Genomic DNA, 18154 nt, shown 5'->3' on the forward strand with positions numbered 1-18154 from the left:
AGAGAAATAAGATATAGCTTTGATTTTCACTGCCTTCTCCCTGCACTCCTCCCCTACACATTTAGAAAACTGTGTAGCAGTAAAACAAGTCTGATTCAATAAACCTTTACATGAATAATTTTAACTTACTGGCTTCACTCCCGTAACCTGCTCGGCAGTGCCATTATTTTTATCATTCCCAAAGGAAAGCAGCTACTGAACGTACACGCTCCAGAAATCAAACATATGGATAAGGTTTGACCTCTTGTTTACAGTTCAGTTTTACTACTGCACAAAACCCAGGCTATAATACAGATTTATTTGCTTATGTATAATATAACATTCTAGTGATTTTCTTATGTAGGTAATGAATGCTGCAAATAATTAAATTAAATTATGTTTTAGTTGTGCTGAACCTCTTCTATGAATAGTGCTAATAACAAAGAGAAGCCACTACTTCACAGTAAGGCAAATCATATAGAATTCAGTGGTTGGACCAAGTACACCAGACAGAGGCTTAAATAAAGGGACCGTTCTATAACAAACGCTCCCCCAGGCACCAGGCACAGGGGAACAACAGGCACCACAAACAGATTGTAAGAACTTTGGATGCACTAAATTCTGAGGCTACATACAGCCCTAGGGCTGAGGCAATTCTGTATATGTAGATAGTTCAAGGACTGAGCAGATCTAGCATTTGTCCACAAGGAATAATTGCTGGACATTAATAGATTGCTGTGGCTCACAGGTTAACAAATAATAGAGCCATTCTTTACATACAGCGTCTCATAACTGTAGCTTTTTCTACAGCAAAACCAAATTTTAGCTTACGTCAAGCTTGATAGTCTGTTGACTATTAGGTCTCCAGTAGTCCACTCCAATGAATGCACATTATAGAACACATATTTGTTTCTTGCAAAATGTTGGAGAACCTGTAGTCTTGGATAGAATGAAAGCACACAACCCAATACTAATAGAGTGAGTTTAGGCAAGATTTGGGAATTACATTTAACAGTTATCATAATCTAAAGCTGAAACTAAAGGACAGTGTTCTACAAGCTGCAAGACTGACTGAGAAATTAATCGGAAATGGTTCCCTTATTAAAATAAATAAATAAAATAAGATAAAATAAAATCCTAGACATTTAAAAATTACACTTCTCACTCCCTATTGTTTACATAATGCTACTTGTCTATTCAAAATTGTGGATCTGAAAGTAATAGAATGGTCAACAATATTCTTCCTTTGATACGACCTAATACTGCAGAGAGAGAGAAAGACAGAAAGAGTGAGATAAAAATGAATCAGCAGTACCTGATATCTGTACAGCCAAGGGATGTAACTGATTTCCCTGGAAAACTCTTTTGCAATGCTAGATAATATTTAGTTAGCAGTATAGTCATTCAACTAGGTATCATGGGATAAAAGTAGCATAGGCGCAACAAAAAATAACAACTTTAGACATAATATATTCTTTCTTAGGCATTTGCAAAGAATTTACAGCTACTATAACTAATGTACTCTAATCATAAAATCCTCAGAAACTTTTATTAGTGGTAAGGGAAATGGTTGGAAGGAAAAGAAACAGAAAACCTTGCAAGAATGTTGAGCATCCCATATTTACAGAACCTTTTCTCCTTAATTCTTATTAGTAAGAATTTCTAACAAGAGGAAAGAGGAGGATTTTGTGACGGGAGGAAATAAAAAATACAGGAACAAATGACAGCAGAAGATTTCAAAAATTATTAAAGTAAACGTTATGCTAACTGAAGTTTGGCTTTTAAGTCTCTAGCATTTGCACCAGTAAACTCTCTCGGCTTTTAGTATCTGTCAGTGCAATGTTAACAGTGCACAGCATTTGGTTTCCTCTTTGCAGCTCTGGGGCATTCACTTGGACTCCATCCCACTCTTTTGTAGTGTCTTTGCACTAAGTGTTGAAATAGCATCTTTGTTGTCCCAACATGTCACTCCTTATATTATGCAGATAGTTCCCAACCACAGACTGGTCTGTGTGCATAAAATATGTACAAATTTCAAAGCGGCTTTTAACGATTGTCTGTCTTTGCAACCAAAGCTGGAAGGACAGCAATAGTTCATTTTAAGTAGAATTTCTTCTTCAGTTCTCTTCATTTTCAGCTCTGAGATCTCATGGTGATTAACATCCAAATGCATAACCACTGCATTAAACATAGGGATAGTGGAATGACAAAGCAATTATCTCACTGGCCAACATAAGAATTCCTAATGTGCCTTTATGTAATGCCTTTGATCTCCTGGGAATTATTTTTAAGAACAGCAGGAAAAAGGCATAATCTATTATGAGCAGAGGTATAAAAGGATTTAATATTAAGTAAATAGCAGAGAGTGAAATAACCTGCTTAAGTAGGTTATTTTTACACCTGTTCATCCAGGCCAGCAGAGAAGCTACGACATATACCACCAATTCCATGTGCTTTTTCAAGGCTTATTTAACAGAGAGATTTCTTAAGTATAATATTGCCATTCATTTCTGCTATCACATCCAGGTGTACAGAGCAAGAATGAAATGAATTAAAAATATTCTTGTCCTTGAAAGAGAATTCTGATTTTACACAGTGTTGTTACTNGGATGACAGTTACTCATTCAATGACAACATGAACATCAGCCTCTGCAGCTCCATTAACGCAGCACAACTCTTTGCCATAAGCCATTATCTCTGGTGGAAACAATGTCTTCAAGTAACATCAGCCATCAAAGGCACCACAAAAAGAAATAATGGAAGGGCATATAGTTAACCTCACCATCTGTCAGTATGCTTCAGAATCCTTAACATCTTCCTTTTCTGTCTATTATTTAAAGTCTATCTGCCTAAACACATTTTGTAGTCCTTTGTAACACATGTTTAGCAGAGCCTGAAATTTGATAGAACACACAAATTTCAGAAGTAAATAGGAAGCTCTGGTATGAAGCTTAAAGCATCGATCCTTACCTTAACTTAGCACATAAAGAAAAGAACATGAGATTTTGCACTGATTTTAATGAGCACAGAACAAAGCAATTTTTAACTTATTTTCAAAATTATCAAGATTTCAATACTGGTGAAAATATAGTGATATAAGCAAAAGGATTTGTCTCTGAGATGAGAGACTTGTTCCAGGGGGATATCTCTGTATTTCAAGTGAGTTAGTTCAGTGTGGTCTGCACACTGCTAGACTTTCAGGTCAGCAATTCAAGAGAAGGACACACATCTGTAGAAAACATTAATATGGATATGTTACTACCTTTCATAAAAGATACTCAAATTTTGCCTTGTGTGGACAGGCTAACTTAAGGAAGCCAACTTAATTGCTCAACTGCAATTTATGCTTTCTTAAGTTAGAAACTAGAGCCATGCCTTCTGTTTTCTAACACATTTTCTGACATACTGCCTGAATTTTTTGAGGTTTGTCCCTCTTTTTGTCTATCTAATACCCCTTTATCCTTTCTCAAACAATACTTCATACATGTTGATCATGCAGAACTTCCCCAGGATGCAGGAAATCAAGGTTCCAGCTTGCATTACCTATATGTAGAGCTGGGAACCAAACACCTTTTCCTAAACAGCAGTGCTCTTTTCACTAAGCCACCATTTTTACTTCTCATCCTGGAAGGAAAAAAAGGAATGGAAGGAAAATCCAGTCCATATTTTGCTATTATCTGGTTTATCTTCTGTGTGGTTCAGGACAATGGTAGTGTTCCAGCACAACAAATAATTTTGCTGTTTACATATATTACTTTTTCATATTTATGGGTCTAACCAACACTGTTACTGAGGCTTTTTCAGCTATATTGCCTGGTTTTAGAAAAAAAGTAAGATCTTGTTACTTTCGTCTATGTTTAACGTGATCTACACAGGACTACACAGTCATTTCAATTGTAATTAGCATTTTCTTCTAGTACCGCTGAATACTGTGGCTTAACCAGTAACACTAAACAATATTCTTTTTCTTCAGTTTTCAAGTCTTCAATAAATATGTCACTATGCCCAAGCTATACAGCTTATATATGTCTGCCTCTTAAAGACAGTCAGTATCTTAATTCCTTCAACTCAAATCCAGTTTCATTTAAAACTAGCATGGAAGGAAATGTCTAAAATAAATAGATGATCATGCAAAAACTTTCACCCATCCACCTCCACAGACGCCAGGAAAGCTTGTGTTTCATTAGAATATTTCCATCTTCTTTCATGTCAAACAGATATACGGTCTACAATAATATGAGTAAAGAAATAAATTACCCCTTTGACAATCCTAAAAGGAGATCTGAACAAAAATATCAGTGACCAGTTTTTCTGTGAAGAATGAGCAAACCTGAAGGTAGAAGTCTACATAATTCACTGATATTAACTGATAGAAAAAGAAACTAGTACTGACTTTAATCGCCCTTGCATGTTTGCTACTTTTGATTACTATATGAATTTCATAGCATAAGGTTAGAAAGAAAAAATAAAGAACAGTATGTCTCGCTGCTTTAAGTGCTATCTAAAAGCATGCATATTTCTTCTGAAACAAAACAGAATTGCTATATTCACTCTAAAGTGTAAGACAGAACTTCCCAACTTATTATTAAAAACTTGGGGAAAAAAAAAAAAGCACAAAAGAGCCCTTCATAGACTGAATGTTCCTAAAGTACTATAGGACAGATGTTTCAGCTTTTTTGGTGTCGTTCAGTAGTGCTTAACACAGCTGGAATAAGTGCATTAAGAAACAAGCACAATTAAATTTGATCAAAAAATAATACCCTACTTTTCTGAACAACAGAAAGTTTCAAGTAGTACTACTGCCCTGAAAAGCAATTGGAAGTGGCTTTACAATTAGATAGAGAACCTATTACAGAAACTTCTCTCCAAACATCAAGACAGACGGAGGTAAAAGCACTCAAATGCTTACAAAGTAATGAAGTGAGCATTTTACTTCTTGTAACTTCATCAGTATGATGTGTTCTGATTACAGTCAGTTTATTCATCCATGGCTGTGAGTGGAACAGTATAATCCACCTTCACTTACTGGAAACATAACATCCTGAATGGAGCTAAAGAAAAATGTCAAAAGACAGTTATAATAAATTGCACTGAAATGGTAGTATGTCACAGGAATTATCTCAGCCAATTGGACTTTTCTTAGTTGAATTCTTGTTTTGGTCAGTTGGTTAACATTAGTCAAAACTTGTAAAAGTCTTCTTCACCTTCTTTAAAATTCTGCAGTAAGTCATATGCTGAACATTGAATTTGTCTATAACAGCTTTAATGAAAGCTCTATAATAGAAGCATCTTTGAGAGGATGTTTGCATTTAATTTTAAGAAAACTCAAGCTTTTCATTGTGGATAATAAATTTTATCTTACTATTGGAGGGTGAAACTATACAAGGAAAGCGACGGAAATTATAGCTGGATTCTTGAAGTAGGAAATACTGCTTTAAACAAGTGGATATACTGTTTAAATAACAGTCAAGGATATGACCTTGGAAACTAAAGCTCACAAAATACCATTACTGCATGCGCTACCATATGTTGCCTCAACATCTTAGCATATAGGGCTGGATTACTGCATGACTTTCTGAATATTTCCCATAAATGCAATTTCTTCCTATGCATACAAAATCCAGATGCTGTGATTTAACATGCACAAGGTATGAAATCTGAGTTCTGACAGAATTATGCTGGCTTCCTGTTCAACATCGAATTGATTTTGAAATTGCTATATGATAACCTACAGTATAAAGCTCTGCACAATTTAGAATCTCCGTTTTTATCTACCCTATTATCTTTAAGAGTCTAGAGGTTATTGAGACTATCTAAAGTTGGACATTTCAAAGCAATGCACATACTTTCAGCTGTTATACTTGTCAATTTGAAATCCATTTCCAGCTGGAGTTTAGAACATGGATTCAGATTCATTTAAACATAAACTTTTATGTTTTCAGTCTGACATCTTCATCAACTAAACACTTGAGCTTTGTACTTTATACTGTTGGAAGTACTAAAGTAAACAAACAGAAAATTACTTAGCAGGGGAATGTTTTTACATCAGGAGTTTTTGTGTGCTTGTCTTTGTGCTGTAAATAAACCTGAAGCTGTTAATAAATACTTAAGACTGCTTTCCAATAACTAACAGAGTTTGACTATATACAGCAAAAAGTTGTATGTACACTGCTCTTTCACTACAGTATTCTGCGATCAGATTTGCAGTATTAGTTCCTTTTAAGAAAAGAGATAATAATTAATTGCTTTTCACAGAATAACAGAATTGTTTAAGTTGGAAGGGACCTTAAAGGTCATCTGATCCAGCTCCTCTGCAACAAGCGAGGACATCTGCAGCTTGACCAGGTTGGACAGAGCCCGATCCAGCCTGACCTTGAATATCTGCAGGGATCGGACATCCACCAATTCTCTGGTCAAACTGCTCCAAGTGCAGAGTACAAGGGCAGGATCACCTCCCTCACCCCGCTGGCCACGCTTCTTTAGGTGCAGCCAAAGATACAGTTGGCCTTCTGGTCTGCAAAGGGCACATTGCTAATTGTATCCTCCTTCTTGTTTACCAGTTTCCTCAAGTCCTTTTTGGCAGGGTGATGTTCAGTCCTTCCATCCCTGAGCTTGCATTGATGGTGGGGGTTGCCATGACATGGGATCTTGCACTTGGCTCTACTGAACCTCATGAGGTTCACCTGGGCCCACTACTCAGCCTGCCTAGGTTTCTGGATGGTATTTCAGCCTTCAAGAGTGTAAACCTCATAATGCAGCTTGATGTCATTTGCAAACTTACTGAGGACGCACTCAATCTGTCAATGTAATTGATAAAGATACAAAAGAGCATTTGTCCCAGCACTGACCCCTAAGGAACACCACTGATCACTTCCACAATGAACACTCAACCTGATCAACAAAAAGATTCATCTGACTAGGGCCAAGGCCTGTGCTTAGGGAAGAATATTGGATTGGGGAAAGCATATTTGTGTTTCTATAGTAGCCCCATATTCCCTCCCAGTTTCTACATATCCAGTGCTGATGAACACGTAAAGCACATGTTAAATCTGTGTTGAGTTTTCCTTCTATGTGTTTTATGAACATACATAGTAATCCTACAGCAAGATATTCACAGTTTGACTATGCATTTTGTGAAATAAAGTTTTACTGCTTATAAAATGACATAAGGAGACACTTATTAAAAATATATATATATATATATATATATATATATATATATATATATATATATATATATATATATATTCTGACATTGTTGGCAATAATAAAAATGGTCACCTTCAGTCCATAACGGTTGACATAATGCCAACATGTTCAAACTGTAGCATCAAAGATAGACCTTTACTACCTATTTATCCAAACCTGCCAGAAATAGCTTTATCTCTATATTGTCCCACATGTATGACCTTTCAGATATTAAACAACTACCGTGCTCACTCTTAGGATAAAAAATGTTGAGGTTTAGTGCAACATTGCCAACATCAAGTGAGATTATGGATAAACTGCAATTCTTCCCAGTCATCCTTTTTAAAGTTTTCACACTTGAACTTTTAATATTCACAAAATTTATCCACAGTGCTTGACTTCACAAAATCTTTTTGGCTGGAAACATATTACCTGTTTTTCTGATAATTTCTTCCTGCACAGGAGTACACTGTTACATGAAGACCTGTGTAGCTTATGCTACCATAAGGTGGCAGCATATAACATGTATTTATTTTGCTGAAATTATATGTAACAGGCATCTATTTTCTGTGTGCTTTAATTCACATTCTTACAAATAGCACCAAATGAGCACCGAGAGAGATTACTAACAATATTTTTCATATAATCCCAACAGAAATAGTTTTTTATACTGTACCATCCTTTGCGAAAACCTTTATGGATCATAAGTCAATGAAAATAAATTTTCCTAGAGTACAAAGTCAGTAAACGCTTAGTGCTATTCTTGGTAGAAACATCTATGTAATCACATTCTTTTGGGTCTGAAAACACCGAAACTAATATTTTTGAAGTAATCTTGAAAATAATAAACTGCTAATTGCAATATTTTATTAGACTGTCACCTATAAATGTGATTACATAGTAATAGCAGCACAACTTGCATTCCTTCCAAACAGCCTTTGATACTGAAAATTGGAAACAAAGCACTAAAATTAAGATAAGAATAACAAAAGACTGATTTGCTACAGTTTTATGTATTTCTGTGTTTTGTTTTCCATAATCTTTTTTAAAAAATACACGCACAGAAAATCTGTTTCAGTACTTTTCTGTTGTGATAGCAACATTAAAAACAACATGGTAGGCTTAAAAAATGATTGCTAGAATTTATATTAAATAGAATTTTGTGTTCAGATTTGATCTGGACAGCTGGAAAACACTGTGGCTTTACTGAATATTATTTACAGAAAATGTATTCTTTTTATACACACGGGGAAGATCAGGGATACTGATTGGGATCTGGAATAATCTGTTTTGTATACCTCTTACACTGTGAAAAGTGAATGAACAAGAAAAATGCATAATGGAAAATATATATTAAGAATGGTTCAGAGCTGGGGTAGATTGTGTAGAAAAGCTGTGAAATCACATTCTTTCAAAACTATCAAAGTTTTAGATGAAGAGTAGACAGTAATAATAGTGTGAGCATGGTTTCACTATACACCATAGCATTACATTACAAGGACCAAACCAGAGAATTTTAATCATCTTAATCTATGAGGTCAATTCTTAACTTCTATGGATTTGATTATTTGTAACTACAGAAAGGACTGTTTTTGGCCCTCTTCACCACATTTCTGAGATGACATCGGAGTTGGCTTTATAGAGTGTTCTCTGGGAGAAGCACAACAACCACAGAATTACTTTCACATTGCTTTTTCCCCACATAACCTTTTCACAGAGTTCCCACCACTGTTAGCAATGGAACCAGCCTAATTTAAAGAAGGGAATAGTTCATGGAGCCCTCTGCTTTTCAGCTTCTGTAAAACAACTTAGTGACTGTTGAGAGGCTCCTGCTCACTACTGATAAATGTTCAAGGGTATTAAATTCAAGAGCACTAAAACATAGCCCTAGGCTATTAGACTGAAGACACTAGCAAAGTAAACAAAGGAGACAATAAAACAATAATTTGTCTACCACTTTCTTCCATTACTTTCTGTTTACCAGCTGTGTCTGGCTTTTGGGGACGATTTTTCACTTCTGAAACTGTCAGCTATACAAGCATACATGTATAGAGTAGTCCAGCAAGCTCACAAATCAATTTCTGAGGGAAAAATATATTTCTTGGCAGGTATGTCTATGCAAATTACAGTCTTCGTGGCAAGCCACAATAGACATTTGAGCACACTGATAGGAGGTGTTAGAGGCAGGCCTGGGAGGTACGTGGTAGGCAAGAGGTAGGCCCAGCTGCCTGCTGCGCTTGTTGATGCTTGTTGACAGAAAACCACCTGAAATCACTGGAGCAACTGGTCATAACTCAGGAGCGTTTCAGCAAAGCACGAAATGAAGCTCCTCTAACTGCCACTTTGGGGACACACAAACAATGTCATAAAGCGGCCTTGGAGACTGTTAAGTCTCCTTCTGCAGCTCAGCCTTGAGGCATTTGTCTGCCTAGGGCAACTTTTCACAGTTCAGTAAAGAACTCCTGAATATAGTGTTCTAACGTGAGTGCCAGCACAGCATTTACCATGGGACAGCTTTGTGCAGGGGACAGGCAGGAGGCTCAAAAACTAAGAGACAAATTTGATAAAAAATACATGCTGGAGCTCAAAAGAAAATGAAAGGTTGCAGAAATGCAGTTTAACAGGACTGCTGGAAAGTCTTTTTTATTTTCCTTACTTTCAGTGCCTTTAATTTCCCAAACAGAATGCAAGATAATACTACTACATTTAGCCTCAGGAGATTGCTAAGTGAGGGAAACTGATGTTTAAGAGAGGAGCCTCCTAACCTCACATCCGTGCTGCCGCTTAGGAACAAAGCTAATTACTACATTTACGCTTGAATATGACAAATACATAAAAATTTAAAAAAAAAAAAAAAAGAATGGAGACCATTGAATGGCTTGGGTTAGAAGGGACATCAAGTATCATCAGGTTCCAACCCTTCTCTGTGTACAGCCTGCCAACCCCTAGATCAAGCACTAGATCAGACTGCACAGAGCCCCATACAACCTGAACTAAAACACCTCCAAGAATGGGGCATCCACATCCTCTCTGGGCAGCCTGTGCCAACACCTCATTACTCTCTCAGTAAAAAACTTCACAATATCTAATCTAAATCAGCCCTTATTTACTTTAAAATATCCTTGTCCTGTTCCTATCTACCTGTGTAGAAGTTCATTGCCCTCCAATTTATTGTCACCCTTCAGAGGCAGAGCAGCCAGTAGAAGGGAAACTTGCCCTGTAGTGACCCCAAAACTGACTTTTCAAATCACAAAATTGCTAAAATTTACCTTTTTCTGTTTGATTTTATTACCATGCCCCTTCCAAAAACAAAACAAAAGCAAAAAATCCTCCCCCAAATAAATAAATAAATAAAAATAAAAACCTAACCAAACAACAACTAAAAACACCCTAGCATACAAGAAAATAAATCAGACTATGTAACATGGAGAGACCTTGTTTTCTCCTGTGTACATTGCTTGATAGGAGTGAGGCTATGCCTCTATTTTTTCTATTCAGAATATTCTTTCCTCCCAAATAGGAACAGTATGAGGTACTCCGATTATAGTCTCCAGATCACCAAGTCTTAGCAAAGTGCCTCAATAACTGACCTTATTTTCAGGTGCTGAGCCCTGGCAGCTTCCTTTAAAGTAAATGAAAGTTGCCAGAGGCTCAGCATTTCAGAAATCAGGGCACTTAACATTTTCATCTATCTTTGGATTTAAGAGTCTGGCTTCCTTACCATTTCTTTTTCTTCCCAATTTTTTAACTGCTCAGTAATCCAACATCCAGAGAAAAATCGTAATAGCAGACCTGAGTACAGCAAAGATGGTTCTGAGCTAGGTATGCCCTCTTCCATCAGCTGGAGTTAATGATTAAAGAGAGTGTCATCAAAATAATGTCCGTTAATGTAAGTATTGTTTTTTACTCTTAGATCTCCACTTAGCAAGATTATGCAGCTATGAAGATTTCTTCTTCTCCAGCCCATTAACTTTATGATTTTGACAAGTCTTTGTAAATCTGACATGCACTCAGACTTGGCCAGGTTTACCTGAAATATTTAGAACAATGACAAGCCTTTCAGTTTGAATCATGCCAAGACTGCCAGATCTTAAGTGAGCAGTAAACTACTTTCTTAATAGGATGAAAACAAGGGAAGCCACACTTACAGCTTTTACACTGTCGCTTGCTGCAGACCACTAGTGAAGCAAGGTCATCTGACGGAACAGGTACTTGCATTAAAGCAACTAACACAGCTGGAAAACAAACAAAACAAGAATTAGTCACTTGGCATATTTCTGTGGTCCAGGTTGCTCTATGCTTTCTTACGGCAGTTACTGTTTCCTATTTTGGACCTCTGTTCTGCAGCTGGGTGGCTCGTGACAAGTTTCGTGTTTTGGCCTATAGCAGAATAATGCATTCAGATCTGCAGAGAGGTGGACGTGCATCTTGGGCCAGAGTTTGGGGAACTGAGACAGTTGCTGCAGGCAACATCCAGGCTAATCCTACATCTAAAAGAGGAATATTAGCCCTAAAGGTTCTTCAGCTTTTCTTCATGAAATTACTTCCAGGAGTGTCATATAGTACCCAGCATTTAAAATCAGTAGATTTTGACTCTGTCTATTACAGAGAAATAAGATGTGTGCAGTACATACTGACAAAACAGCTACCAAATCCCCAAGCCTTCATAGCAGAATAAAACATGATGAGTTTATTTTATTCAGAGATCTTACATATTACTGCACAGAAAACATACATGCAGGTTGTAGAACCACCATAGAATTCCTTTTGGTGTTTATTTGGATTCTAACTATGCCTGAAAAAAGCAAGTGAGACTGAAAAAAAGAGATGCTGCACTCAGTGCATAAGATGCACTTTCAATACTGCATAAAGTATCACAGGTATTTCTTACAGTGGTGTATGATCACGTTTATGCAGCTTTACAATTGTGTGAATTATGAGCAGTAGGCCATTCATGGATTCATCTCTTCTCATGGGCAACTTCTGCCTGCAGATCTTCTGCTTAACCTGATGACATCCAGAGAAAGCCCTTAGAGAGTACCACAGCCTCAGAAGTAACACCTCTTGCCCCATTCTTGTTTGTGCTCAGATGTTATTTTATTATTTTGGTTGTATGTTTTTGTGAATAAAATGCTGTAAAGTGACAGAGTGAACACAGCCAACTCCAAGCACTCAGAAGCACCAGAATCCAGTGGAAGTAATGTCATGAAAATAGTTAAAAAATACTGCAACTTCATAAGTTATTCTTTGCTGCTGTTATTCAGTCCTCATATTATTTAAAGACTGATTTGGGTTTGTTTGATTTTTAAGCTTATTTCTACATCACCTGGATTAGAAACTTTTTAAAAAGAGAACTAAGATTATGAAATAAATTTTCATTGGGAACATAAAGAATTAAAATTGTGAAACAAAAGTAACTTTCAACACAGTGCACAGTATCAAACACAGCATAATCTTGTTTTAAATAGTCTTGAGTCAAAGAGACTTGGATAGTGCTCATTACCAGGAACATAGATACTAGAAAAGGAGATGTAAGTATCAGAGGCACAAAAATACGAAATTTCATCCTGTGTTGGAAATATGAAGTGCTGTAACTGAAGCTAAACAGGCTTATCTATGAAAATTTAGAGATCTCATTTTTTTCTTCTAGAACAATTACCAAAGGAACAACACTTCAAGCTCCTAAAGTTCACAGTGATTCGTCTACTCAAAATGCTGTTTTGAAGACTCTGCCTTACATCTAAAGTACCATTATTCATTGCAATCAGGCTTTTTAAATGTTATTTTTTATTTTTATTTCACTGCATTGTCCTGTTTCTGCTCTCAGCAGATCTACTGCAAACTTAAATGCATTTTGATAACCAACAAAAAAAAAATCAATAGAAGATACGGATTTGCAATATGTTGCTGACATACATCAGCCTTCTTTCTCTTCACGTTTGTATGTGGAAATTCAGTTGAATTTCCTGGGTACTGTACTTCACAAATTTATGAAAGTATCACAACTCCGACCTGTCACTCATTCATACAGTAACACAGAGTAGTAAAGATTCACATTCGACAACATAATTAAGATAACTGAAAATCTGCCCACCTCAGTTTTCAGAAATTGACTGATTTGAGTTAGGCATTTTTTTGAAAGGGCAGCACAGGGGATCCATGTTGCTTGAAGTTAAGTGGTTAGCTTTTCAGCCTTAACTACAAAGAGAATAGAATCTGCCTAATCATAAATCAAGACAGAATTTCATAGAGTCCCATTTCAGCTGGACAATTTATTCAATCTCTATATACTAGTGAACTATGTCACTGTATTTCAATGTTTCAATCTCATTATACTTTAGGTACAATGAAATCAACTAACCAAAGGAAAACAACAACAAAAAAAACAACAAGAATGAAAAACAAACAAAAAAATCCACCCTGATATTCCTATTAAGCAAACATCTTTTAAGAAAATAAAAATAAAAATAAAAATCCTAACAAAATGTTCACATTCGGAATGAACAGGACTCAGAGAGGCTAAAGGCTATATCTTAATTTATCTTGAGTATGTTTTTTGTTGTTTTCTTTTTTTTCTTCCTTATTCTGTGTTATGACCTCATTTTTCAAGGAAGGAAAAGACAAAACATAAAATCAATTAGATGATAACTCTTTGATGTCTCCTCCCAGTGGAGAAGCAAGAGCTCTCCGGCAAATATTTTAGGAATCAGCATGGTCTAATGCTGTGGGAAATCATCCTCTAAAAAAATACACAAAAGGAGAAAACCTTTGCAGGACAGAAAGAGTCATCATTGAAACAACTAATTGAAACAACAGTGAAAATGGTAATAGTATCTGAAATCTCAGACAGTATTTTAGAACAATTTCTGTAGCCAGGTTTAATAATAGTTTATTCAACAAGTCTCTTGCTGTCTGACTGGATTCTACCCATCTCCTCTACTTATGGCTACAGCCCCTGTGGTCATTCTAGCAGCAAAATGAGAGCTCAAATACTCACTATACTATGCGGATCTGCTAAAACACAGTTCAGTTTTCACTGTCAACCACAATTATTTTTATAAAAGACAGGTAGCAATGCTCCTTGCATAATACACAAGCACAGACACTGATTAAGAAAACAAACAAACAAACAAACAAAAAGCTAAAAAGCTGGACATACTACTTATCTTTTCTTAGGTCCTAGGAGAAAAAACAATCTTAGTTGTCCCTTAATCTTGCTGGGATTCTCATCTTTGTTTTCAGATTTCTTTTTTTCCTGAGGGGAATGTCCTAACAATTAGACAGGCTAACATAGTTAGAAACTTGTAAACTTGGATGGCTAGTTTCTAACCCTTTCTGTTAAAGATGTTTCAATGTATGGCTTAAAAACACAAGCCTTCTTATTTCTGTCTAGAGGACAAAAATAATAAAGAACAAATGTGACTGTATTCTGATCTGAGCTTTCAGGTAAGGCAGGCCCTCTGCACTCAACTTATTTCTTGCTTTACCCTGAACAGGTATGAAAATAAACCCTTGCAGAGTGATTGGGATAGTGGGTTGTTCTACAACAGATCTGTTGGCTTACAAAAAGGCATACATAATTTTACATGAAAAATATGTCTTCATCATCTGCAGAATGCTCATCTGAAGGACTCAGGAAGTGGATGGAAATAAGCTGTATGATTTACAAATGACTGAGTTCAGTATAGGGAAAATATCACCACAAGCAGCCAGACAGAATCACCTGTCAGAATAACTCAATTTCTTTGCTTAATTATAGTGACGGGAACTCATACCAGCAAAACTCTTGTACAATATTATATTTATGCTCTCAGCTTGGTTAACTTAATAATGGCATGGGTTGAACAAATATATCACTTCTCTTGCCTAGCTTAGTCTGTAATACTGAAGGGACAAGGTGATCTCCAAATGTTGTTTTCAGCTTTACTGTGTTGCTGTTTCATTCACATTTGACAACAGCATCTGGTAAGCATGCAGTGTGAATTGCTAATTCATCTCTTACCTCTAAAATTAGTCCATGTTCATGAAAGAGCATAAAAGCAGTTATTCTCTTTCAATAAAACAATGCATTTGACTAGACTGATCAGCTAAATGTACCTTGGAGCTATTCCCGGCTTAGAACAACTGGTGCTGCATGCTACTACTAAGTTTTGGGCTAAGACTCAAATAGTTACGTTTGATATGAACAACTAACATACCATTCTAACAGCCAAATTAAGTATGAAGTCAAGACTGTAACTCAGTGCTAAATTCAAACTAAATCCAGATTTGTTTTGAACCTGGAAAAGAATACCAGAAGTAACTATTACACTCAGATCTCTGCACTTACAGCAACTGCTAAATGCCATGTGTCTCATAGCATCCACAACAAACTGTAGGTTCACTGAGGTGTTGTTGACTTCTCTTACTAAAAAGCATTCTGCTCAGTGATTGCTTGTTTGTGCTGGTAACAGTCACATCTAGGCAGGTCACTGCAGCACTGGGTAGGGACACAAAAGCTATCAGAGCAAGATGATTTACAGGTAGAAAAAGAGGAAAAAATAAATACTAGAACCAGGACACACATTTGTGGTTTAAAATACCACCAGCAAAACTTGCTTTCAGTTTTGTTTCTCCTGGTTTGTTTGATGCTACAGAGACTTGACTGTTAGCTAAGAACAATATATTCCATGTTCCTATTTAGACCCACAGAAAACTAGGAAAACTTAGCCATTGTAGTTGTGGGTGCTTAGAAGTTAAAAATTAGGTCTGAGCTTCTTTGGACATGACAGTTTTAGTCAACTTAACTGTCTATGTCTCAAGTGAAACCACTCTGAGTATAAGGGGACAAAGCTATCACAGATCCACTGCAAAATTGGCCTTTGACGTGTCACAAAGGAAAGGTAATGAAACAATCACTCCCGAGTAATTTAAGGCCACAGAGACACTTTATGGGAATTCTGCCTAGGGGAAAATATAACAACAAAGAGATTATGATCACATAAGCTCCTAAGCGAAGGCTAAAACTAGTTAGTTATCTAATGGAAATTTTCCACTTTCAGAATCTGACAGAGAATACTCAGTACTTTACAGGAAAGGAATGTGCTATTTCCAACACATACCTCCAGGCATTTGAAAAGGGGCAGGGGGGAGAAGAAGAAAAGAAAAAGCTTTTAAGTTTACAATAAATTGTGAATTAAATATTTAAGTGTCCGTGTTCAGGTAGAATGGAACCACTAATATCAGAGACATTTATGACTTCTTTGTATGACTTCTTTGTCCTTTCCCTCATTTCACCATTTTTAGTGAATTGATTAGCAATAATACTGCAATATCCAAAGGCAAAGATACACAAGAAAAAAATAGTATTAAAATTTAATTTACCACTAATTAAACACTGCATTCCACTTGTATATGTAGATTTACTGGAAGAGTGCTTTAGTGCTATCTTGCCCTCGGAACAGCTCAGGAAAGAAGCCATATCTGGAAGGGAGAGCTGACCATTTACTGCTCAAGACAAGAATATCAGCATTCACTGCCTGACTTCCTTTTCTTCTCGTTGCCTCCTCTGTTCTGAATCACCAAGGCTGAATGGCTCAAAACCCCATCCTTGCTTCTGGTTAACCAACCTCACCTGCAACGAACCCATGCTGAGCTAAAATTGCCATCTTTCTCACATTCTTGTCTGATCCTGACCCCACATTTAGGCTCAAGTCCTGTCAAGGCCTTGCCCATACCTATCTTTAGGAAGGTGTCAGCTTTATGGGGCTTCCTTGACGGATTGTCTTTGGCTGTTAGGACCCACAAATATTCTTGGAAAAATCTACAAGGAAGATGGAGGTGGGGCAAAAATAAAAAGGCCTCCTGTTGCTGTTAACATTTAATAAGCACAGCGTCCCCTGAAGAAGTGGTTTATAGGGAGTGGAGAGGAGATGGAGTGCTCTTGCTGTACTTGAATGACATCCCATCCCCTGTGTGAGACAAGTTAAAGAGGATATCTACACACGTGTTCTGAAACCCCTATAAAATGAGAAGTTACTCAGAGAGAGAATGAGGCTTCATTCAAAGTCAGAGCTCATAACTTCTTGCCACACAGAGGCTTTGTCTCTGTCTTAGGGTCTTTTGAAAATTTCAAACACAGTACAAATTTGTATGAACATCTTCAGTCAGTGAACTAAAGTTCTGTGAAACAAACATTTTCTCTTTATTTTCTCTTCAAAAATATACTTCTTCATCTTCTGTTTTACAGCAGCTCACATGGAAGTCCAAATCAACTTTGTTTTCCAAAAATGCTCAGACTTGGCCAGTGATTGCAGCTACTGATCCAACAAACTACAAGGATTGGTTAGATGGTGAGTACGGTTGCTTGCCAAGTTTAGCACAAAATTTCCTATGGCTCACCTGAGCTTCTCAGTAACAGAGCAGGAAGGTAAAGGTAAGCCTGGCTTTGGAGAAGACTGCTCAGAGTTACAGAGGAGATGCTCACACTCCTTTCTTTGATGCAGGTTTCATTTTATAATATTTTTTACTGGAAAGGATGTGGACCACTCTGTTTTTCCTTTAGAGCACTCATAGTACAAAAATCTACTTTATTCAGAATTGTCCCCAAGAGCACGTAACAGATTTGTGTAGGCCACGTTAGCACGTGCCAGTGGAAAGCCAGGTGGAGTTTTCTCATTCTCTGCTCCTCACCCACCCCAGGCCAGGAGCCAGATTGTGCGCATATTCAACAGCTGCAATTCTACTTATGAAATGGGTAAGAAGCATAAAAGGGCAATTGAAGGCACCTGAAGCATGTAGAAATTCTGCATCTGTCGGCTGCAAAACTAACTAGCAGATGTCCTCTGGTGATTGTAATTGGGTTCCTCCATCCTTGTCAAAGTTTCAAGCAAAAACTGATGGAAAAAAAGTTCATCTTAGGAGGTAAGTTGTTGCTAACACAGTAAGGTGTAATTTCTACATCTCTGCACCAGCTTTATTGACTTCTTCTCCTGTATCCAGATGGATT

The 18154-nt window shown here is 36.8% G+C and overlaps 1 protein-coding gene across 4 annotated transcripts in view; it reads right to left on the reverse strand.

Moving 5' to 3' along the window:
* The window catches only part of LINGO2 (leucine rich repeat and Ig domain containing 2), a 462402-nt gene that overhangs the window by 227716 nt on the left and 216532 nt on the right, over window positions 1–18154 (reverse strand). For all 4 annotated transcript variants that reach the window (XR_004305522.1, XM_015849935.2, XM_032441226.1 and 1 more), the window contains exon 3: window positions 11316–11402. The gene's annotated coding sequence lies outside the window, so the exon portion shown is untranslated. The remainder of the gene's footprint in view (window positions 1–11315; window positions 11403–18154) is intronic.

The sequence above is a fragment of the Coturnix japonica genome, chromosome Z (genome assembly GCF_001577835.2).
Source record: "Coturnix japonica isolate 7356 chromosome Z, Coturnix japonica 2.1, whole genome shotgun sequence".
In the NCBI taxonomy this organism is placed as follows: Eukaryota; Metazoa; Chordata; class Aves; order Galliformes; family Phasianidae; genus Coturnix; species Coturnix japonica.